Consider the following 26,434-nt stretch of genomic DNA (forward strand, 5'->3'; position numbering starts at 1 on the left):
CTCTCGATGGTGTGGATGCATCGATAGAACCGCTACCACAACAACCACCACCTCCGAACAACGGCTACATCGTCATGAGGATGAACCACCCGTCGATGTAGAGGGCACACGAGTCCTAGGCGTAGGGGGCACACTAGACTGAGGTGTGAGGCCGCTCGGTGTGGGGACCACACTAGTGTCAGGCGTAGGGTTGGCCGTAGTAGGTCTAGAGGTACTTGCACCCCAAAGGTGTTGTGCCATCGTGATCTGCTTTGGTGTGAACTGAGAGAAAAACGAGCCCATCTGCTCGGGTGACATGCCGGCCGGAGTGACTGGAAAACTAAAACTAGGAGAGTATGGCTCATCGTCCTCGGCCATGGCTAATCATTCCTGTTCGTACCTCTCTAGCCACTTTTGCATGATGTCTGAGTTGAGAAGGAAAAATCTCATTACCTTTTCTTGCATTGTGATGTCCATCTTCCTAACGATGCCTTGTCCCTGCGGCTCGTCCCCTGTCACCTTGACATTTACCTCAGTAGTCCACATTCGGGGCATCTCTGGATCAATTGAGACCAAAAATTCACTGATGAGGACAAGAGACTCTTGTACAAGCCATCCTTCTGCCATGCTACCCTCGAGGCGAGCCCTTTGATGAACAAACCCCTTTAAAGTCTTCATAAATCTCTCCAAGAAGAACATCCACCTTCTATGGACCACCCCAACAACTGAAACTTCATCGACCACATGCACAAGTACATGCATTTGGATGGTAAGAATGTTTGTTGGAAAGTACTTCTCCACCATGCACACTGCTTCAATAGTATTTAAGCATGCTGCATCGATGTTGTCTTCTCTTATCTCTTTTGAACTGATCTAGCGTACCAACTCGCTAATTTTGTAGATTCTTCTTCTAATGTCATTTGTCAAACAACCCTTTATGGAAATTGATAAGATGAACTGTAAAAATTTGTGCCAATCGTGGGACTTAAGACCACTGAGATTGTCATCTTTCGTAAAAGACGTTTTCAAACATTGCATGCACACTGTGGGAGTCTTGAATGAAGATATAGTCTTCTTCACTTGTTGCTCTTCTGCACGACTTAGAATCCATGGACCTTTTGGTATAGACCACTTTCCATTGGGTTTAAGTCGAGGCCACATCTCTGACATTCAACCCACAGCCTACAGTCATCTCTTTGGGCCTTGCTCTCCCTTTTTCCAGCGATGGTCTTCCAAATGATATCCCCCACATTCTTGAAGATGTGCATTGGGTCGAGCAAATGATTAATCAGCAGGTCACTCCAGTATGAAAGATCATGGAAAATAGAAAGTCCTTTCATTCCAGGTGGCATCCAATCTCCCCTCTCTAGCCACATGTTTTTCCAATTGCTCGCTTTTAGTGGATACATGTCATGTTTGCATATGTTTGGTCCACGTAGCTCATGTCCCTCAGGAAAAAATCTACCATGCTCCCCATAATTTGTCTTTCTCAAATGCTCAGAGCGACAGAAGCCAAGTCCAGGACCACATTTTGGGCATGCATGATTGCCCGAGTAACTCAAGCCTGAAACATCACATATTAAGATTTAAAAGCGTTGACATAGCCATGAATCACATGCATGTGAGGGTTTTATAGACACTTACCTGAGCACTCACCAAAGCCTGGCCAATCGTGCATGGTCTACATGAGAATGCCTTGCACATGAACATTCCGTCTTCCGATTGGTTGGGACATATCAACCACATCGATTCCTGTCCACAAGATTTGGAGCTCTTCTATAAGTGGTGCAAGATAGACGTCCATGTTCTTTGCTTTGTACTTTCCTAGGATGATCAATGAAAAAAATAGATGGCCCTTCTTGATAGCAAGCCATGGTGGAAGATTATAATTAACCAGACAAATAGGCCATGTGCTCCATGAAGAACTCCGTAATCCAAACGGGTTTACTCTGTCCATTGCCTGACCAAAGAAGATACATCGAGTCTCGTTCTTAAATGTAGGCCAACTTTCCTCTATGTGCTTCCATGCACGAGAGCCAGCAGGTACCCGCATAACATCATCTGTCGATCTAGTATTTGAGTGCCATGTCATCAAAATGGCTATGGACTTGCACCTGAACATGCTCTTTATTCTTGGAATGATAGGGAAGTGTCGAAAGACCTTTGCAGGAATAAATTTTCCTTGTGTGTCCTCCCTGTACCTGTTTGATCTACAATTGGGACACTGTTCCAGGTTTGCATACTCATTGTGAAAAAGTATACAATCATTAGAACATGCATGTATTTTTTGATAATCCAAGACCAAATTAGTAAGAAGCTTTTTAGCGGTTGGACGGGTAGGGGGCATGTGATTCCCTTGTGGCAAGATTTGCTCATTCAACAATCTGACGTTAAATGAACCAATCAACCCTTTGTAATTTTCACTTTACCATGATTAGGATAAATATGTTTACCTGAAAAGCTCTGTGACTGAGGCGTCAAACCAACTGTAGACAGACTGTAAATGAAGCATTGCTAATGCGGTATGGAGAACTGAGATTTTTGCACCAGTGTAGAGCTGCATGCGTGCAAGACTTTGCATCATCTTTCCCTCCTCATCATTGTTATCAGGCCATCGATATGAACGAGGTGGCTGAGTTTGGTCCACAATACTGCGTTCAATGTTGTCTCCTTCTATGTTGGAATCCATGTCAAAGAACGCGTCCAACATCTGCTCCGTCTCTGCTTCTTGAAATCCCGCTTCAGGTATTAGTTGGGAGGACTCAGTCGATAGCTGCTCATTTGAAAATCGTCTTCTCTGGGATGAAGTTGGAGCAATATCTACTTGTGGACTATGACTTTCAATCTCTAGACCATGAGACCGATAACGCAGGTCTTGTACTTGCTCTATCAAAAAGAGATCGTGATTGCGTATGTGCTGGTTGCAGATTCTTCGTTTTCGAAAGATCTGATGCTTGCAATGCGTACAAGGACACGCCATCCTATCATCCATAATTTATCTACAAACGATACAACAAATAATTAAAACACTCTAGTTGTTATAACTACACACTACTAAGTACATGACAAGCTTTAACAACCTCACATTCTCTAGCCAGGCCCGATCCTCGCACACCTCGTTCTAGAGGTGCACGGAGATTAGGACCACAGGGTAATAATCTCATTTTTATTGGTCAATGACTATATATTAAAGTTCTTGAAGTCTGTGTACACTTTTGAAGTCTGATTGCATTTTTTCAACTATTTTTTGCTAGCTCTAACAACCTCACATTCTCTAACCAGGCCCGATCCACGCACACCTCGGTCTAGAGGTGCACGAAGATTAGGACCACAGGGTAATAATCTCGTCTTTATTGGTCAATGACTATATATTAAGGTTCTTGAAGTTTGCGTACACTTTTGAAGTCCGATTGCGTTTTTTCTACTATTAATTTGACGCTAGCTCTAACCTAACCTATAATCTAACCTAACCTAGAACATAACCCTAACCTAACTTAACATAACCTAACCTAACGTATAATTGTTATGCTTAACCTATAATCTAACCTAACCTAAAACTTATACCTAACCTAACTTAATGTAACCTAACTTATAATATCTACCTAACCGAAGTCCGTTTGCATTTTTAGAAGTACACGAGTCATCTTTGAAGTCCGATTACATTTTTTATACTATTAATTTGACACTAGCTCTAACCTAACATATAATCGTTATGCCTAACCTATAATCTAACCTAGCATAAAACGTATACCTAACCTAACTTAATGTAACCTAACTTATAATATCTACCTAGCTAACCTATAACCTAACCTAACCGAAGTCAGTTTGCATTTTTAGAAGTACACGAGTCATCTTCAAAGTCTGATTGCGTTTTTCCTACTATTAATTAACCTCCTGACCACCCCCGAGCTTCAGTCCGCTTGCATGCAGTGTCTCACTCGCACTCGCAGAAGAGGATATCCATGAATGATCCCCAAATACACCACCCATTGTTCTTTTATCCTTCTTTTCCTAGAAAAGCATGCGACTTCTCAAAATAGCCGCTTTTTGGGTGTTCGATCAACTTTATTTTCGCACCAAGTATACCTGCGAGAATAAGATAAGAACGTGATCGCGAAGCGATTTGTAAAGGTTTTTTTTTTTTTTTTTTTTGAAGTCCTAAAATTTCCAGTTGTCTTTAATTGAACATAACTCCCAAACGGAGCCAAAACAGCCCAAGTCCGTCTCAAACAATCTTGCTGCTCTTGTTGTGCTCTTCGACGGCTATGTGATGTAAAATTTCCATAGCCTGCTCTGATTCTCTAAAAATCAACTTGCAAAACAGCATTTTTTACAAAAACGATGTAAAAACAACAAATTTCACTTTTTCCTTAATCTTTGGCCCTCAACGAGCATCAAAACATCAAAATCTCTAAAAACTCAAAGAACCAAAGTTGTTCCTTATAACACAGGCTTCAATCACTTTATACATCACTTCTCCAAAATCACACATTAACACCTTCAAAAATACAAGTGCCTTCCGGCTCAAAACATTTTATTAGACGAAAACAATCCACACATCCTTTTACACAGTGGACCAACTTTAAAACAACCAAAACTTCCTAGAAAAACAAAATTTATTGCTAAAACACTTCAAAAATCAAGTCGTGTTACATTCTCCTCTTTTCAAAATTAACTCTGTCGTCAGAGTTGGAAGGAGGAAAATTCTATTTGCAAAACACTAAGATCAACCCATGATGCATCCTCTACTGGATAGTTCTGCCACTTAACCAAAACTTCCACAATGTCTCTATTTCTCAAATGTTTAACACGCCTATCTAGCACTAAGTCTAGTTCTACTGTCAATGTTCCGTCATCTTTCAACTTAGAGTTGTCATGTAGAATATGATGCACATTAGGAACATACTTTTTCAATAAACTCACATGAAAGGATGCACTTTAACATGAGAAGGAAATTCCAATTTGTAAGCTAATGAACCAATGCGCTTCAAAATTTTAAATGGCCCAGCAAATCGTGGAGACAATCTTCTATCCTTTCCAAGAATCAAATGAGACTTCTCAGGAATAACCTTTAAGAAAACCATATCACCAGTTTCATACTCCACAACACGATGTTTCTTGTCATAATACAATTTATGTCTCTTTTGAGCTTCTCTAATATTCCCCCTGATTTTGGCCAACTCGCTATCCATTTTCTCAAGCATCTCATGTGACAGTTCTACCTTATTCATCGAGTTAAGAAAATTAATAGGTGTGGGATAGTTATAGCCATACATTGCCTCAAACGGAGTCATCCTAATAGATGTATGATATGAACTGTTATATGCAAATTCAACCAAAGGTAGATATTCATTCCAACTAGATTGGTTTTCATTGACATACATTCGTAACATATCTTCTAAAATACGATTCACTCTCTCCGTTTTCCCATCAGTTTGAGGATGAAAAGCATTAGACATGTGTAACTGGGTACCTATAGAGTCAAAAGTCGCTCTCCAGAAATGAGAAGTGAACTTAGAATCTCTGTCAGACACTATACTCTTGGGCATGCCATGCAAACGAAATATCTCTTTCACAAACAAGCGTGCAATGGTCAATGCAATATCAATTATTTTTACAGGAAAGAAGTGAGCTTGTTTTGTGAGTCTATCTACCACCACAAAGATCGAATCATGCCCTCCACGAGTAGTAGGAAGTCTAATGATAAAGTCCATGGATATAGACTCCCACTTCTGTAAAGGAATGTCTAAGGGTTGAAGGTCACTAGGCATCCTCTTATGTTCCATCTTAACTTGTTGACATTGAAAGCACTCACGAACATGATTCTTAACATCCAATTTCATGCGCGGCCAAAAGAATGAACTTTTAATCTTTTCATATGTATTATTCAATCCAGGATGACCAGAAAAAGATGAATTATGACACTCATGCAGAATTTGACTCTTAAAAGCAGAATTTGCAGGAATACACAAGCGGTCATAGTAATACAGATTTCCCTTATACAAGTGATATCTGTTCTCATACATCTCACCAATATTTTCACACAAGAATTTCAAAGTAGGCATATAAAAAGAATCATTTTCAACTTCAACATGTATATCATCAATCAAATTAGACCGCACAACAGTCAACAAATTACACATAGGCCTACGACTCAATGCATCTACAACGTTATTTTCTTTTCCACACAAATAATTCAAATCAAAGTCATACTCAGCCAACAATCCAATCCATCTTCTTTGTCTGTTATTTAACAATGGCTGAGTGAAAATATACTTCAAGCTTTGATGATCAGTATGCAATTTAAATTTTACACCAAGCAAAAGATGACACCAATGCTTCAATGCATGAACAACAGCAAGCAATTCTAGATCATGTGTTGCATAGTTCAATTCATGTTGTCTTAATTTCCTAGACTCATATGCAACCACTCTTCCTTCTTGTGTCAAAACACAACCTAATTGTTCACCACTAGCGTCACAGGACACAACAAATGGTTTGCCTATCTCAGGAACTTTTAAAGCACAATTTTCCGCTATTTTAGCCTTCAAGGTCTCAAAAGCAGTCTCACAGCTAGAAGTTCACACAAAACCCTTGTCTTTCTTTGTCAATTCGGCCAAAGGACTTGCTATCTTAGAGAAATATTTAATGTGTGCTCTCTCATATTGTGCTAGAACCATAAAGCTTCTTACATCCCTTACTGACTTACGTGTTGGCCACTCCACAATAGTCTTAACTTTATCAAGATCAATGTGAATCTCCTCTTTAGAAATCACTCTTCCCAAATACACAATCTGATCCTTTGCAAAAGAACACTTACTTGCTTTGGCATACAATTTATGTTCACGCAAAACTTCAAATGTTTTCTTTAAATGCAATGCATAATCTTCTTCATTCTTAGAATACACAAAAATATCATCCAAGAATACCAGAATGAAGTCATCAAGATATGGGTGAAAAATACTATTCATTAAGCACATGAAAGTTGTTGGTGCATTAGTCAAACCAAAAGCAAGAACTATAAATTCATAATGCCCATAATGTGTACGAAAATCAGTCTTTGGAATGTCCTCGGTCTTAATGCAGATTTGATGGTAGCCAGAACGAAGGTCAATCTTCGAAAATATTGTGGCACCACTCAATTGGCTAAGCAATTCATCTATGTGAGGAAGAGGATATTTGTTCTTAATGGTCTGTTTGTTTAATCTCCTATAGTCAATGCATAACCTATATGTACCATCCTTTTTATTTTGGAATAACACAGGACTACCCCAAGGAGATACACTAGGTTTAATGAAACCCTTTTTCAAAAGATCATCAAGTTGTATCTTGAGCTCTTTAAGATCATCAATATTGAACCTGTATGGAGCCCTTGAGTAAGGTGTTGCTCCTGGATATAGGTCTATGGCATGGTCTACCGCTCCAGGCGGAGGCATACCAGGAAGATCGTCCGGAAACACATCCTTAAATTCATGTAAGAGATCCTCTACAAATTTTGGATTTGTCTCTTTCTGTTTATCCCCAGATTCTTCTTTAATCTCATTAGCAAACACAAGAAATGTCTCACACCCTTATCTCACCCCCCTCAAAAGTTTCATGGTAGAAATTAGAAGTGATTTACTATCTCTCTCCTCAGCTTTAATCGCATGACCATCTTTGTTTTTAAAAACCAATTCACCCTTCTCACAATCAATCAATGCATGATTCGCAGCCAACTAATCCATTCCTATAATTACATCCCGTTCACCCATGCCAATAACATAAAATTCTTCCGAATGTCTCTCTTTATTCAACAAAAAAGGTAAGTTTTGAATATGACCCTGTGTATAATGTTTCTTCCCATTAGCCAATTCTACAGGTCTCCTAACGTGAGAATCAGAATTCAATTTCACAGTCTGCGCAAGCTTATTAGACATAAAATAATGCGTACTACCCGAATCAATGAGAAAATTCACAATTTCAGTTCCTATCTTACCCCAAATTCTTAAAACAGATGCCTTTAAATGATGCACAGATGTTGTCATACATTTTATAGGAATTTCAGAGCACTTACCTTCCTCGCTCGCTTCCTCAATCGTAGTGTCCATCACATTCATATTGGCTTCCATTCGTGAAAGAACCCCTTATTGATCTCCTTATTTGGACATTCGAACGTCTTGTGACCTTGCTCACCGCAACGGAAACACAACCCAAATTTCCTTGCTCGTTCTAAAAAAGCAGGATCATGTTGCCACCACAACGGTGGTCGTTTTCTTTGATTCCGATTTGCATTATTTTGACCCGAATTTTGATTGCGGTTGTTTACAGCATTCTGATTTGAAAAATTACCAGGTTGTCTTTTCTGATTATTTGTAAAATTCCTTTGAGAAAATTCAGTGTTTGTCTGAGGTGTTGACAGAAAAGGCCTATTCTGCATTCTATGCCCGGTAGATATAATTCTGCTTGAAGTAGGGTTGTGGGTTTGATACTTCACCTTCTTCTCATAATTTTCGACCTTCGCAATAGCATCCAGAAAATCGGTAGCTCCCGCACCCTTTACTTGATAATACAGATCTTTACGCAGCCCTTCGATAAATTTGTTTGTCAACACCTCTTCTTCTACTTCAGGTGCATACTTGTGAAGTAGCATAAACTTCTCCTCATACTCATGTACAGTAAGACTTGGCTCGTTCTCAGGTTGCTGCTGAAACTTGTAAAACTCCTTCTTTTTATCCATTTCATAGTGTGGAGAACAATATCTTTTATATGATTGCGTTTTGAATTCCTCCCATGTGATTGGAGTAACTTTTGTTTGGTGTTTAAGGTAAGCTTTCCACCAAAGCTTTGTGGTTTGTCGAAGATGAACAACTGCAACCTTTACTTTTGCTTCTTCAGAGAACTTCTTCAATGAAAAATAATCTTCTAGCTCTTCAATCCATGCTTCAAGATCTTCGCCAATTTTCTCGATGCCATCAAACTCGTTAACATTTTCCTTCTTGAAGACTTGCCGCAAAGCTGCCTTTTCAGAATCTTCATTTGTATCTTCTTCGTCACGTCTCCTTCTTTGTCCTCTCCTTTCATTAGTTTCAGCTTCACCGTCATCCCGTTCTCTTTCGTGTTGACAACCTCTACGTCCACCACCACCGTTCCCACCATCACCACTTCCACCATCACCACTATCACCACTGCCAAGGGCCCCAACACTGCCACGATGATTATTGTTTCCTGGTGGAGTAGCATGGTTTTCGCCTTCATGTTTTCCATCAAGGTCCACATAGATATTAGGCTCTCATGCTGCTTTGCCCAGCAGAGCCTCAACACGCTCCCGATTTCCTTGTTCCAAATCTTCTCGTAGTCGCCGAATCAGGTCTTCTTGCTCCTTCATCCTCCTCTTGTATCCTTCCATGTCCAGAATCAACCGCTTGCTCTGATACCAATTGTCACAGGAACCGAATAATAGAGATATACAACACAACATAGAGAAAGAGATCTTTGTATTGATGATTTTTTTTTGCAGAGTTTGATACAACAGAGGAGAAATGGAATATGGGTGCACTCCGTTGTATGAAGCTCGAACCTCCCGACCACCCCCGAGCTTCAGTCCGCTTGCATGCAGCGTCTCACTCGCACTCGCACTCGCAAAAGAGGAGATCTGTGAATGATCCCCACACGCACCACCCGTCGTTATTTTATCCTTCTTTTCCTCGAAAAGCATGTGACTTCTCAAAATAGCCGCTTTTTGGGTGTTCGTGTTGAGATATATATATAGTATCTCTATATATAGCTCCATGGTCCCCTCTATATAAACTCATCTTGTGTGATCAGTTGACACACTTTGGGGTTTGCATTCTGGAGTTGTCTTGCTCTCTCTCTCTCTCTCTCCTTCTCTCATCTCTTGTCTTAGTTTTCCTCCCTCGTCAACATGGCATCAGAGCATGGGTCGCATGGACACACTCGGACACACTCGAAAATCTTGAAACCTTCGTCACAAGGAAGATGAGTTACTTTATTATTATTATTTTTGTGCAAAAACATATGATTTTCTGTTTGTTTCATTCACTGCTCTTTTGTATGGGAAAAGAAAAAGCGTTTAAGGAGATTTGTAGCCGGCATAGCAATCTGCAACGAGTCACAATTTTTCCATGCATGCAAGCTTATGTCAGAAAGTTGGTTTCTTTTTAGGGTTTTAGTAGATTGTTTTCTTGAAAAAGAAACACACCGAGAAGCTAGCTTGAGTGCGAGAATGAATATCCTCGAAGATGAGTGCCCAATTGTTGGCGCCATGCTTCAACACACCGCTGTCAAGAAGCAGCTCTTCCCAGGTTTCCTAGTGGTTTCTATCCGGGTTAGCGTTAGAGTTACCATTAGTAGTGTTATTGTGAGTGCTATTCTTGTGTTGAACGCGACTTGAAAGAGGATTTAAGGGGGAGCCATGACAAGCACAGAAGAAAGATCAGACAGAGTGAGATGGATTTTAAAGGGAGCAAGGTAGTTGTAGGCGTCGTAAGCATGAGGCTGCAAGAGTCATGCACACACTAACACAACCTCCACTCACGCATAAAACTATGATGAGAGTTGGCAGAAGCGAGCAAAGATGGCAACAAAAGTAGAACTGAGCGCCTAGTTTAGCAATATCTCTTATTAGCTCTTGAGTGATGCCAGAATTAGAGACAAACAATCGCGCAATTGTGGACAAGAGAGAGAAATATGATGTAGAGACACTAGCCAGTTGTGCTAAATTTAAGGGAAAGTAATATAAATAGCGCTCAGTGATCTGTACGCAAGCGGCTGCTAATTTTGGCCATGGCACTCATCCGTACGCATGGTATTGATTTATTTAGCTAGTTACGTCCCTGGAAAGTGGGTTGGGAGCTTGCGTAGTTGCTAGGCTCCTCAATATACATGCATCGAGAAGAACCAGGTCACAATGACCGTAGATGCTATGAGAAGGTTTTTCTATCTTCTTGCTGGCCTGCACTGCTTTCTGCATAGATTCGCAAGGATTGATTTAGTATGCTTGCGAATAAGATAAGAACGTGATCGCGAAGCGATCCGTAAAGGTTAGATTTTTAAAACTTTTTTTTTTTTGAAGTCCTAAAATTTCTAGTTGTCTTCAACTGAACATAACTCCCAAACGGAGCCAAAACAGCCCAAGTCCGTCTCACACAATCTTGTTGCGCTCTTTGACGGCTATGTGATGCAAAATTTCCATAGCCTGCTCTGATTCTCTAAAAATCAAAACATCATTTTCTACAAAAACGATGTAAAAACAGCAAATTTCACTTTTTCCTTAATCTTTGGCCCTCAACGAGCATCAAAACATCAAAATCTCTAAAAACTCAAAGAACCAAAGTTGTTCCTTATAACACACGCTTCAATCGCTCCATACATCACTTTTCCAAAATCACATGTTAACACCTTCAAAAATGACCCAAAAAGTGTCTTCCGGCTCAAAAATTTTATTGGACGAAAACAATCCACACACCCTTCTACATAGTGGACCAACTTTAAAACGACCAAAACTTCCTAGAAAAACAAAATTTATTGCTAAAACACTTCAAAAATCAAGTCCTGTTACATGCTCTGATACCAATTGTCATAGGAACAGAATAATAGAGATAGACAGCAAAAGATAGAGAAAGAGAACTTTGTATTGATGATTTTTTTTGCAGAGTTTGATACAACAGAGGAGCAATGGAATATGGGCGCACTTCGTTGTACGGAACTCGAACCTCCCGACCACCCCGAGCTTCAGTCCGCTTGCATGCAACGTCTCACTCGCACTCGCACTCGCACTCGCACTCGCACTTGCATAAGAGGAGATCTGTGAATGATCCTCACACGCACCACCCGTTGTTCTTTTATCCTTGCGAGAAAGGAGGATACATGAAGTTTAATCAAACCTTGCGAGAAAGGAAGAGACATGAAGGAGATCTGGTGATGAAGTATGAAATCTACTTGGATTTCAATTCTAGAAGAAGTTCAAAAAGAAGTGGACGGGTCCATACAAGGTGGATAAGTTTTTTCCTAATAGGACCTATCAATTGGTGAGAGATAATGGTAAGCTTCTTCGGCAAAGGGTGACTGGTGTGCGGCTCAAGTTGTACTTCAATAGGAGGTTAGTGCTCGATGTGTATCAAATTGTAGATAAGGGGATTAGGCAACCCTCCTAGAAAGATAGTGTGTAGTGGAGGCCAACCTTTCTACATATCTTGTACATATGGTTGTGTTTTTTCAGGTTGCTTAGGTACTAGTATGGTGTTGTCATCTTTAAGTTCAATAAGCTTACTTTTGGTTGAACATAAATGTTGAACAAGGTGGTTGGGCAAGAATTTTGCAACCAAAGTCAGTGCTATCACTTGTCTTCCTAGGATGTTCATACATGCTAAGAGGTGTATGATAGAGTGCTCAAGCATGTATGAACATCCTAGGAAGACAGGTGATAGCGGAAATGTATGCTTAATGTGTCTTTTGGGTACAAGAAGATCTCTTAGAGCCAAGGGTCTCTTAGAGCCAAGGGTGGAGCTTGAGGGGCAGTTTTTGTTGAAGCTCGTTGTTATTATGGCATCCTAAGGGTTGTAGAATCACTCTTCTATGCAATATCAAGCCATTGCCTCCCTTTGGGTAACTTGGGCAACCTTTGACTTTACTGTTGTGTGGCCCTTCTTGCTGAGAGCACAACAAAGAGGATTTGTGTTGACACCTTTGGTAGCTCCACAACAATCCAAAAACTCTACGTCAAGCTCCTCTCCAAGCTCTCAAGAAACCCTCCTCCCTCCACAAAAGCTCCTTCCATTTGATACTCAAAGCTCCTCACCCCGAGCTACAAAGACCTACTGAATGATCTTTTTCCAAGCTACGTTCCATGTTGGGCCCGACGCTCCTCAACTTTTCTAGGCCCCCGAACCGAGGCAACCAAAACTATTGAAAATCATATGGAAACCTTTGGTTGGCCATCTTCAACCTTCCATAACTTGGCACTCTCATCTCCGTTTGATGTGTTGTCAACTCCCATCACCTTCATATATCGTATAGAACTGACAAAAATCCTGGAGAGGCTCCAAAAACCTCAGATGGAACACCCTTCGAGACAACCAATCTGGTAGGGAATTGGCCCCCCATGAAACTTCGTCTAGGAATAACTTGATATTCAAGACTCCAATCAACAATCTAAAAAGAGTGACATGCTCCATATGATGAGCTCTTCACATGTATTTGTTGAAACCATGTCTGACCACCTATCTCCATCTGCCCTATCGGTGTGAGATCTGCAATGCATTGCACATTTCAATTTCCATATCTTGCACTCTTTAGCTCTGTTTGATGAGCCATCTAGACCTGCTCACTTAGAACTTCAAGCAATACATCATCAAGCAAAAAATCAGTACTTTGGACACTCTACACTTGTCATCTCATCAGGCTCTCTCTGAAGCCCATATGGTCTAGAAAACCACATAAATCATACATCTTTGTTGCCACTTATCTGCCCAGACTCTTCCCATATTCTCTAGCCCTCTACCATGCACCTGTAAACATACACAAAAATGCCTATTCCCTCTGCTAGGGTCGACATAGTTTGGCTACACCATCATTGCCTAGTCCCCTTGTTGAAATCTTTGCAAAGCTCCAAAAACCTCAGATGGCACACCCTTTGAGGTGATCAATCTGGTATAGAATTGGCTCCTTGTGAAACTTCATTTGAGAATAACTTGACATTCGGGACTCTAATCACCCATCTGAAAAGACCAACATTCTCCATATGATAAGCTCTTCACATCTATTTTTCAAATCCATCTCTGACCACGTATCTTCATCTGCCCTATCCGTCTCAGATCTGCAATGCACTGCACCTTTAAATTGTCATATTTTGCACTCTATAGCTTTGTTTGATGAGTCGGCTAGACCTGCTCACTCAACACTTAAAGCACTATATACATCAGCAAGAAAAAGATTGGCACTTTGGACACCCTTCACCTACCATCTCATCATTGTCTATCTAAAGCCCATGTGGTCAAGAAAACCACATAAAGCATACATCTCCGCTATCGCTTGCCTGCCTAGGCTCTTCCCATATGCTCTAGCCCTCTACCATGCACTTGTAATGTGACGCGACACGGGAGAGCGAAATACATTTCTCAAGATGGCATTCAAATGGATCCATCAAAGCTAGAGGTAATAAAAGGATGGCCTAATCCAAGGAATCTTCATGAACTAAGAAGTTTTGTAGGTATGTGTGCATACTATAGACGCTTCATAGAAAAGGTCTCACAGATCGCGGGACCATAACATGACCTAACAAAGAAAAATGTTAGCTATACATGGTCTACCAAGGAGAAAAATGCTTTCGTAAAGCTTATCTCTCAACCTATGCTTACATTGTCGGATCTCTCAAAGCCATTTGAGGTCCAATGTGATGCTTGTGGTGATTGCCTTGGAGCTGTTTTGCTCCAAGAAGGGCACGCCATAGCCTATGAAAGTCAAAGGCTTGACCCTGTTGAGCAAGCTCTAGGCATATATGAAAACGAACTCCTTGCAACTCTACATGCCTTAGACTCATGGAAGCACTATTTTTTGGGTACTTCTTTCATTCAACGGACGGATCACCAAAGCCTTAAGTACTTCATGACGCAGACCAATCTCTCCGATAAGCAAATGAGGTGGAAAATGTTCCTTTCTCAATTTCATTTTCATATTGTTCAGATTGCTGGCAAGCATAATCAAGTAGTTGATGCACTCTCAAATAATGCTCAAGATCTTCAAGAGAGAGTTTGTTTTTGCCTTTTTAAACTCCCTTCTCCTTAGATTTGTTGCTATTGGAATTTCCCTTAGGAAACTTTTGGACATTGTCCTTCCCCTTAGGCTCATTGGTACCCTTGTTTTCGGTGTGCTTAAGATTTCGCTTAGCCCTTGTTTGGAAATTGACTCATGAAGCCACCATGGTATGATGTATGACCGTAGATATGATGTGTGGCATTTAGGATTTGACATATTCCTCCATATCTTCAGTTAAACCCACACAAAGTTGTTGTTTTTTCTCTCCAAATCCATCTTTTTAAAGACAGTGGCTTTGATATGTAAGTCCGAAAACTTGTCTACATATTTATGAATAGATTCATGAGGAGAGAGATTCAAGATTCGACATTCGGTGAGTACTTTGTCTTTGGCATCGGTGTTGAGATGTAGAGAGAAAGAGAGAGACAAGACAAGAGACACACCATGTACGCTCCCAAAGACTGATTCATATTGAGGACAAGATACAAATATATAGGTGAAACTAAGTTGAGTAGAGTGAGCCATATATAGCTCCAACACCCCCACTCAAACAAAGGTCTCTAGCTTTGGATGAAAAAACCCTTGGGGAGTTCAAGGGAAAAGCCCAAGCCCCTATACAATGGTGAAATATGAACCAGTGATGATGATGTGAAAGTGAATTGTGCATCTATGTACAAATATACAAGTGACTCAAAAATCACAATGTGCAGATGTGGAGTGTGCATGGTGCATGGTACCTATAGGATTACAAAGTCATATGTACAAAGTTATTACAATAGCAAAGAAGCTAATCTAGAAAGAGTGAGGCCGAAGAAACTCCAAGCTCCGAGCGCAAGAGGATGAAACGTAACTCGTTGAGGCCTTTGGTCAGAATGTCAGCAATCATCTGATCACTTGGACAGTGTTCAACCATAATGGTTCCTTTGCGTACTTCATACCTGACATAATGATAATGGACAACAATGTACTTTGACTTATTATGTTGAACATAGTCTTTTGCAAGACTAATAGCACTTTGGTTGTCACACCGCAAGGGTGTGCTAGAAAGAGGAGAGTGACCAATATCAACCAGCATTTGTCGAAGCCATATCAACTCACGAGCTACAAGTGATGCTGCAACATATTCTGACTCAGTCGTAGAAACTGCAACACAACGTTGTTTCTTGCTAGTCCAAGAAACAAGACAACCATTTATAAAGAAGCAGTTTCCACTAGTAGATCGCATCGATAAATGTGAGCTTGCCCAGTCTGCATCAGTGTAACCCAAAAGAGAAAGAGATTGTATAGAATCCGATGTGAGTTGTCGTCGATACACCAAACCAAAATCTGTAGTACCTTTCAAGTATTTCAACACATGCTTTGCTGCAGACCAATGCTTAAGAGAAGGATGTGCAAGATGTTGTCCAAGATAATTAGCAACAAATAGAATATCAGGACGAGTGTTCATGCCAACAAACTGAAGACATCCAATCAAGTTAGCATAAGGCTGATTTGTGACAAGCTTACCGCCATTGTTAGAAGTGTTCTTCGTAGAGCTCGCAAGACAAGGTGTGTTGGCTGAAAGTGTAGATTCCATACCAAACTTTTGAATAGTATCTGCAATAAACTTTGACTATCGAAGGAATAAAATACCTTTTGTACGATTCCGTTGGATTTGAATGCCAAGGCACGAGTGAATCTCTCCAAGATCCACCATATCAAATGCAGAAGACAATAACTTGTTCAATTGTTGAAGAAATCCTAAATAATTGGAAACAAGGATGGTATCATCCACATAAAGAGCAAGAATCACAAAACTTCTACCTTGGCATTTTATGTATAAGTTAGGGTCTGAAGAGCAAGAGATGAATCCTTTAGAGGTGAGAAAAAGATCAAATTTTGTATACCAGGCTCGCGAAGCTTGTTTGAGACCATATAGTGCCTTATGGAGTTGAGCAACAAGGTCTTCTTTACCTGGAATAGCAAACCCTTCTGGTTGTTCCATATAAATTTCCTCTTCCAAGTCACCATTAAGAAAAGCAGTTCGCACATCCATTTGATGAGCTTCTATATCAAATTGAACAACAAATGCCAATAAAACTCGAACACTTGTAATGCGAACAACTGGTGAAAAGGTCTCTTGATAATCAACACCAGCTACTTGGGAGTAACCTTTTGCAACTAAACGTGCCTTGAACTTGTCAAAAGATCCATCTGCTTTTACTTTTGTCTTATACACCCACTTACACTCAATAGTTGTACGACCAGGAGGTAATTCAGTTAGTATCCATGTACCTTTAGAGATAAGAGAATCGTACTCTGCTTCCATAGCCTCTTCTTATTGATCCTTTTGTGGTGAAGAGATAGCTTCATCATAAGTAACGGGATCTTCAAAAGTAGAAAAAGCATTATCAACAATATCATCATCATAAACATGACATGAGCCATGTTCAAAATCAATAGGCGACATTAAGACGACGACGAGTTTGAAGTTCCGCAGCCTTGTGGAATTGTTTGAAAACAGATAAGGCCTCAGATTTTTGTCTAAGTAAAAATACAGTCGTATACCGTGAGAAATCTTCAATGAAAGTAATGAAGTAGCGATATTGTGAGCTCGAAGAAGGTAGAGGTCCACATATATCAGTATGAACAAGATCCAATATGTTATGAGAATGAGTTGTATTTGAAAGAGGAAAGGGTTTACGATTATGTTTCCCAAGAGCACAAAACTCACAAATTCCCATATGGGGATGAGCTTTAAGATCCATGCCATGAACAAGATCACGACGCTGAAGATCAAGGAGTTTTGAGAAATCAGCATGAACAAAACGGTGATGCCATACTTTGCAATCATGATCACCTGGAGCAGTAACAACATTTGCTACTGCATCATTGAGAGAGAGTTCAAACAAATTACCGTTTCGAGGAGTAGTGGCTATAGTCTGTCCATCTTTCTCAATTCGGCATTTGGTATGATCAAATCCAACAAAGAGACCAAGACTAACAAGTCTAGCAACTGAAAGAAGATTACGTTGAAGATCTGGTACATGTAATACTCCTCTCAAAATTCAAGTGGAAGAAGATAAGGTACCAAGATATAAATCTCCAATACCCTTTACTTGACAAGTCGTATTATCAGCAAGATAAACAACACGCTGAACTGGTAGTGGATGATAGTTATGGAGCCACTTAGATTGATATGTCATATTTCCTGTAGCACCAGAATCAACAATAAAAAGTGAACCATCACGTACGTGAAGTATTCTGTCTGGAGCAACTGAACATAGGACGCAGCTTGTTTCTGGTACAATGTTGTTTCAATGTTCACTAGCATATGCTCTATTACGATCTGTGTTGAATCGACGCTTATAGCACATATGAGTGGGATGATCAGATCGTCCACAATATTCACAAGAAGAAGAAGCAGAGTCTCTAGATAAACGTGGTTGTTTCGTAGTAATATTGTGTTGTTCATCATATTTACGTGCCCAACAATCATCTTCAGTATGGCCATTTCTGTTGCAGTAAGAACATTGCTTACTAGGAAATTTGAGACGAGAGAAAATATTATCACGACGGCCACCTCTGCGGTTTCCTCTTTGAAACGGACGCCTTCGAGCATAAAAAACACGTTCCATCTGTTGTGACTCAGTCTCCTCTTGTGAAATCATAGTTGTATCATGACCAACATTACGTCGTTCTTGACGTTGCAAGTATTCAATTAAAGACATGCAGGCTTGGTCGAAATCAAGACCATCTTTATTAGAAATAATAGTAACAATGTTATCATAAGAGGAGTCCTTCACCGTATCAAGGGAAAGTGTAATTAGTTGCTTTTGTGGAACAGGATCACTGACAACAGCAAGTTGATTAATAATAGATTTGAAAGACTCAATATATCCCATCATGACGGTACCAACTTCATATTGTAGTTTGTTAAGCAACCCTCTCAAATAAAGTATTTATGTAACAGATTTCTTCTAAAAGTTTGCAATAAGGTACTTCCATACGTCGTGAGACGTAGGCAGCTCATACATATCAAGCAAAAGAGAATCACTAAGAGCAGAAAGAATATACCGACGAGCTGCTTTATCACGTCGTTGCCAATCCGTATACGCAACATTCCAATATTCAAATATAGGTCCTTCAGTGATAAGCGCGTTATCATGATCCATATCAATAGGCTGAGGTGGACAAACACGATTTTCAAGGACAACATTAGAGAGTTCATCGCCTTCAAGAATTAACAACATCTTTGCTTTCCATCCTGGAAATCCTTGGCCTTGGAAAGGAGGAACAGAACGCTAGCTAGAAGGAAATCCATTGACGAGAATAGTCCCCGGGGAGGTCACCTAATAAAAATGTAAATTATCAAGTGAGTTCAACAGAAGGGTATTTAAAGTTCTTGAAACTTACAGAAATATATATACAAAAGGGCATTATTTTTTCAAATTTGAAAAAAACTTACAGATTTTAAAAGAAAAGGGTATATTATATTCCTTAAAAAATTCACAGATAAGGGGTTTTACAAACAGGTCTTGAACGCACGTGATATGGTAGTTTTACACATAGTGAACCCCCCGAGGAATATTCATAGCCATATCTGGTTGTGAGAAGACGTATAGGATAAGATCGCAGAATCTGCACACCATATATGCTGAAGGCTGCAATTGAGAACGCGAAAAATATGACGACTGTGTTCTATCAACGATAAACGCAAGAAGGATGCTCAATACACGTCCAAAGATGTGAGAGACGTCATTCAAAAAAGCAGGGAAAAGGAGACGTCAATAATAAAAACGTCCTCAAATAGAGTGACGTGAGACGCAAGATTGATAGCCACAATATGAATAAAGCTAAATTTGCTCAAAAAAGTTAACGCCAAAATTAGAAAAACGATCGCGGACGCTTCACGAAGACGCACGACGAAGAAAGCTGCATCAAGCTCAATTTGCAGTAAAAACAACATAACTTTCTGCTGCGAACTCCGATTGATGCAAACCTAGAACTCAAATCGAAGAGCTCGAGAAGACGAACAAGTTTTTGATGAAAAGTGCCATTGCGCTATGCTCTATTGCGCTTTTCCCGTTTCTCCAAATTTTGAGCAAAAGACCCCCAAAAATTGAGATGAAGTTTAGGGTGTCATCAACAAGAAAACGTAATCAACGATTAGATTGATTAGCAATAAACACCACACAAAACAATAATCATATTCTTCTTAACACAAAATAACCACAGTTAACAAGAATCAACGCTCAAAAATAAAATTTATAGAAATTTTGAATCTTACATGCGAATCGCATACACATACTGTTTTGTCACCATGAACTAAATTGGCGCGTGATCGTTACCGCTCTAATACCATGTTGAGATGTAGAGAGAAAGAGAGAGAGACGAGACAAGAGACACACCATGTACGCTCCCAAAGACTGATTCATATCGAGGACAAGATACAAATATATAGGTGAGACTAAGTTGAGTAGAGTGAGCCACATACAGCTCCAACAATCGGTAGCCAAAAACTGCTTCATGATGGAAGCTCTTAAAGGTTTTCATGCTCGTGGGGATTCACCGTTGTTCCATAGGTAAGACCACCAATGCTTGACGGAATTTTGAAAATGCATAGCTACATGGCGCAGCTTAGAGTACCTCGTGAAGCGCTCATCTCCAAACTCCGCATCGATTTGTTGGATGAAAGCCAAGACTTTATCCGTAGCACCAAAGGTGCCATCGTAGGTAAGGAAAGAGATGTTCTTTCCTTCCTCTTTGAACTTCTTGATCTTGGATGACCTCTTTCACGTGGCACAGGATTTCCTATGGCCTCTTCTTTTTGGTGGTTCGAAAGTTGCACCATCACTTTCTTCTTCATCTTCTTCCTCTTATGAAGAAATTGATGGTGCTGAGAGGGAAGACCAAGGCAAGAAAAAGGCGAAGAAGTGTGCAATGGTCTTCTCCGTTTAGGAGGTGATGGAGAGCATTTTTCCCGCTGTCTTTGTGGAGCCATCTCCGCCAAGGTGACAGGAGACTCACTTCTTTCTCATTTTTTTCGAGTGGGGGCTCTTGAGTTCTCCTTTGCGAAGGAGATGCGTCATCAAGTAGTAAATTTTTGAGCCCTTCGTATGGATCCTCTTCTTCTTTCCAAATCGAGGAGAGGCCTCTTTTGGAAGTCTCACAAGGAGGCTTCCTAGGTACTCTGTCTTCATGGTAGGGAGCTTGGAGAATCCCATGAGCTTGAAGTTACCGTTGCACTTCACTTTGGAGGGATGGATTGCCCATGGCTTGTTGAAGCTTAGAAACAAGGTAGTTAATAGGCATAGGGGCATCATTAGTAGCCTCCTCATTAGCAAAAACAAAGCTATCAGCATTAATTTCACTCTCTTTACTATTGTCAGTTGTTCTAACATTTTTCTTAGATGTCCTTTGAAACTTCAAGCCCTAATTGATGCTCCTTTTAATTTACCCCTTTAGAAAAGCACTCAAGCTACTATACCCGTGGCTCGAATATCATTAATTGCAAGGAATAAAAGAGAGGGTCTTTCAACACCAAAACAGTACCGGCTCTTGTCAAGCTTTGAATAGCTCAGTAGTGGTTAAGCCGTAGACAAGCCCCATAGGACTCCACTATCAATACCATAGCTCTCGACGATGATGCCTCGTTATCTGCACAAAGGCAGGCGCACTGCAAGGCTGAACTTACTCAATTGAAATTAATAATACCAACCATTTATAGCTAACTTCAATACCTCCCTTCTTGAGCAAGAAAATAAAAACCTTGTGCTCTGATACCAATGTAATATTTAATGGCCTAGTAACTTGCTCAAGAAAATAATATGAACATAGTGAGCATTTCATTAGAATAGATTCCTAATGAGCATAACAAGAGTTCTTGGATGGAGAGAGCAACAGAAAGAATAACACCTAGTTAGATAGGCATGAACAATAATTCAAAATCGACAGAAATTAAGCTATTGACATCTGTTGAGAACCGGATTTACATGGAGCCGATTCCCCCCTCCAAAAGGCTTTGTATTATAGGTTTCCCCCATCAAGGGAGACATTTTACAATACAATATTTTGTGTTCCTTCAATCACTTGATGGTTCAATGAAGATAGAAGCTTCAAGAACCATGTACACACTTATAAAACACAACATCAATTCCCTAACGGTCTCAGATCAAGACCTCACACACCTTCGAAGATGGTGAGAGTTAGCAGGGTATGAGAGTAGATGGAGAGGAGGAAGGAATAGTCTTACAAGAAAGAAGTATATCTCCTCACCTAATCAATCATAAAATCTTAGCATATCTTAGTAATTAGCATGGTAGAGAAGATGAGCATGTATTGAAGCTTGGCTCTTCGTTGGATTTGCATCACAAAGCCAAGAGTTGTTGGTGTAGGCCTCCCTTCTCACAAGCTTGGAGTAGGTGATGAGCTTTCCATTAAAGCTTGAGAAGGAGAGAGAGTCTTCTTGCTTGATCACACATGAGATTGTGTGAGTGTGTGTGTGATAATGCCTTACCAAAATCAGCCCTCTCTCTCTCTCTTGGTCGACCCTTCATCCATTTTAACCCTCGAGAGCTTAGCCAATGATAATTGAGAAGCATAAGTGATAGCCTTGTGACATGTTTCCCCGTTTCCCCTTTTGTGAGAGCTTTAGGTAATTAAGTAATGCAATTAAACTCTCATTGGATCCCTTTTTCTTTTGGAAAATAGGAATCAGGCAAGCAATTGGGCCGTTGAATGCTCATTGGACCCCTTGGGAGACTGTCCAATAGTCTTCTCGAGAGCTTAATCTTTATTGGTTATTTTATTAAGTGTTTTTAAATGATTTAAACTAGATTTACTCTAACCTAATTCTCATTGGTCCACCTCTATGGCCATCCAATAGGATCTGAATGCACCTTGTGGGCAATTGGACTAGGGAGTTTCCATGTGTCCATTATGCCCTTTGTGTAAAGGGGCTTGCGTGAGTGTGTGTGTGTGTTTCTCTCTCATCCCCTACTAAAAGGGCTCGCCCCCTCCTCTTTAGGAGCTTGCAAAGACTTTTTGTACACTATCAAGCATCCAATTTTCCTAAGCATTGACCATTGGACTTAACCTTTGAACATTGAGAGAGAGAGAGAGAGAGAGAGAGAGAGAGAGAGAGGTCTTACAAATCCATAAGTCCTTTCAAAAGTGGTCAAAGATGAGACACATTTTTGTGTGTGCACCCACACAAGGCTGGCCAAAAACATTTTTCCTAATTGAGGAAAAAAAGGGCGCACTAGATTAAAACTCTCTGAGTTTTTAGGCCAGAATTTCTTCAAGGCAAGCTCAAAATCTAACCTAGAATTTGTAGTTTCATTAAAACTCGGTTTTTTGTGAACACTGATTCCCATAGTTCAACTAATTTTCTTTCACACCTCATTAACAAAACTTGGTATGTACAGGAGAGTTGCGGGGGTCATGAGGTAAGAAACACCCCCTTCCAAATTGCAATGTGATACAATGGTAGGCAAGGATGAATGCTAGGTGTAATCATGCTTTGGCATCCCCCATGAGAGACTATATGCACAATTAAACTCAAGGAATTGCTTTTGCACTGGTGGTGTAGAAGGTAATTTGAGAACCTCCATTTGTTGACATGTCTCTGCATTGATTGAATTGCTGAACTTGCACCAATGGGGTAGGATAGTTGGCTGGTTTTTCTCATTGAGTGTGAAAGGAGAGGTGACAAGCTGCTTGCCGAGGTGCCTCAGATATAAGCAAATCCTGTATCTTATGCAAGCTTGTTTCTGATGCTGTCCTCATTCGCTGATGGTTTCATGAGATCATGCTTCGGCTTGTCGTCATTCGCTGATGGTTTCAAGCTTTGGAGCCCAAGGCTTTTCTTTTATCATCACCGTCAGCTTCGGCATAAGCTGTGTGTATAACTGCGGGTCTTGCAGCTCTAATGTGATCTCTTCGTCCTCCTGATCTGCACATTTAATGTGTGCATCGCCTTCCTCTGCCTTTCTCATCGTCTTCACTGTTAACTCCTGCTGAATGTCTTCATGGGGAGCTACCCTCGCTGCGCCAAAGCGACCCCAGGATATGCGCACCCGTTGGCACGAGAGCGCCTTCGTAGCCGCAACACCAGCGGAGACTTGACTAAATCATTAATGTCTTCATGACGCATGAGCTGCTCAGGAGAGTTGGAGATAGCGGCATGATTGTGCAGAAGACGGGCAATCATGAGGTGCTCCTGGGGAGTGAGGCGCATGTGGTGACGGGGCATGGGGAAGAGCACAGACACGTGGGCAGCGCCAGCCATGACATCCGCATCGGCGCCCAGCGCAGAGGCGCGCTCGTGCAGGCGCGGTGTAGCTGGATTACTTGCAGCCGTGTGGAAGGGAAAGGAGGAGCGGGGATAATGGGCGATGAAATGGCCGGGCGAAAACTCCAGCAAAAGCTCGCCCACCTTCATCTTCATGCAGTCTGCGGACGGCGCCGACGAGACCCCATTATTATATTCTGCTGCAGAGGCCGGCACCTCCACCTCCACCACTTCCCCCCCCCCCCCCCCCCCCCCCACCCCAGCCACATCCACCACTATATATTCGATATTGCACTGCACGATGATAGCAGTATACGTCGTGTCTCATGCAGTTAATTAGGAGAAGCAGTACTAGTGCAGGCGTAAGAGGAGACAATGTCAAGTGCGCCAGGTGCCTGCAGAGCTCGACAAGCGGAGCCCATGCCCATGGCAACTAATTGGCAATTAGACGTGCCTCTCGCGATCCATCTTGTTGGCTGGCCACAAGGTGACCACTGACTATTGCACGGTGCTCGTCTCTACCTTTATTGTCCGCGTTAATGCCCCGGCTCGTAGCTGGCCCTCTCAGGTAGTCACCAGCTCTCTTTGTTTGCAAAGCTCATCTTGCCTACTACACCCCATTCATGTCACATCTCTGCTCATGTAAACACTCATGACGCTCAAACGCGAAAAAGAAGTAAGATGTTTTGTCTCCTTCGATTAGCGGACAGGAGATCGACTAGAAGGGCACTAGGATGGGTCGGACATATTTAACAAACAATTGCAAAGACACTGCCATGAAGGTGAACGTCGGGTCAAGGGGCTACCATGTGGGCCGTCAAAATGTGGTGGAAAATAATGGGGCAGGCAACAACCAATAGATCTCTAATACTTTGCCACTTATCACAAAAACCACATCACTTATCCGCATAAAGAAAAAACCTATTCTCTTTCAAACAACGACCTCTGAAATGAGTACCCATAAACAAAGAATGTAGTTTCCTTCAAACATCCACCTCTCACATTAACCATTCATAGCTTATCACATTAACAATTCATAGCTTATCACAGTTTTGCAACACTTGCCAATGACTTCAATTTCTACACCCATCACTCGATGCTTGATCACACTACTCGGAACATGACTACGTAGTGGTACTATCAAAGATCTTGCAAGCTATAGTACCATGTCAATATTGACATCTCTATGATTTCTTGGGATAAGCGACACAATAAGATACATAATTTTTACCACACAAGCATGGCATAATAGACAAGCAAGGCACACTTATGAAACACCAATACTTTACATATACTAACAGTGCTTGAGCGATGCGTAATGTTTAGAGGTCGCTTAAGTGACAAAGCCATGGCCGCTTTGTCTTTTATAGTTGTCGGTGTGGTACCCATAGGCTAGATTGTTACTTCTGTTGTCTCTCTTCAATTCAATTGTCTTTTCCAAGGTGGTCTGTTTTATGTCTCTCTCTCTCTCTCTCTCTCTCTCTCTCTCTCTCTCTCTCTCTCTCACACACACACACACACACACACACACACACACAAAATACACACATACGTAAACACACATACATATTTGAAACATAGACGCAAACACAAACATCTTGATACTAAAAATTTGTTGAAGCTTTGGTACGAGCCTCATGTGTTTCTACTATCTTGTCTAGAATGAATGTGTTACAAATGAATAATTGTATGTGTTATTCAATTATTATTGCATTACTTCTTAATTTTGCTAATAAACAAAAATCTGAATGAACTTTAACAGCAAGTAGGATGAAACAACTCACTATATAATTAGGTATGCCTTTACAAAATAAAAAAAAGTACATATAAAACTTTAAAAGTGATGGGACAATGGAATCAAAGGATGCAAAACAAATTATTGACGATCCAAGTGCTCATGCTGGCTCTAATCGCCTTCGTCCTCTGACTCACACCCTAAGTTGAGGCTAAATATCATAGTTTAAATGTGGGCATCAAGATGGTGGCTTTATTTGGTTTTACAGTAGGTATTTAGTCCCAACTAAAGCAACCTCTCTTTATCCTGAGTGTATTACACTATATGCCTTAAGTTTCTCTTTTGTCCTCGATAAAAAACTCAAAATTTAAAAATTTCTATCTAACTCATCTGAGATAGCCATGGCAAAACAACATCCCCCACTACAAAAGTAGAGCCAGTAGTACTATGTATCAACTTGAGTGAGTAGGTTATAAGAGTTTCATGGCGAGGGGCCGAGAATAGAACCAAAAGTGTTCGGCTTGAAATTTGAGGTGGCTTCTCTATGAGGAAAATCAATGAAAGATGGGAGGGAAGAGCAGACGCAGAGCACAAAGGGAGAAGCAAAAAGAGCCAGCGATTATGGTAACCACACAGACAAGCTCGAGTGGGCGTCCTTGTCTATCCGCCTACGAGAAGCAATGGGTGTAACCGTT

General features: G+C 40.8%; 1 pseudogene; it reads right to left on the reverse strand.

The window, feature by feature from the left end:
- Positions 1-22,932: 22,932 nt before the first annotated feature.
- Positions 22,933-24,432, reverse strand: LOC147417689 (uncharacterized; annotated as a pseudogene).
- Between the last annotated feature and the right edge of the window lie 2,002 nt (positions 24,433-26,434).

This window comes from Adiantum capillus-veneris, chromosome 30, assembly GCF_014529385.1.
Source record: "Adiantum capillus-veneris isolate H3 chromosome 30, ASM1452938v2, whole genome shotgun sequence".
Lineage (NCBI taxonomy): Eukaryota > Viridiplantae > Streptophyta > Polypodiopsida > Polypodiales > Pteridaceae > Adiantum > Adiantum capillus-veneris.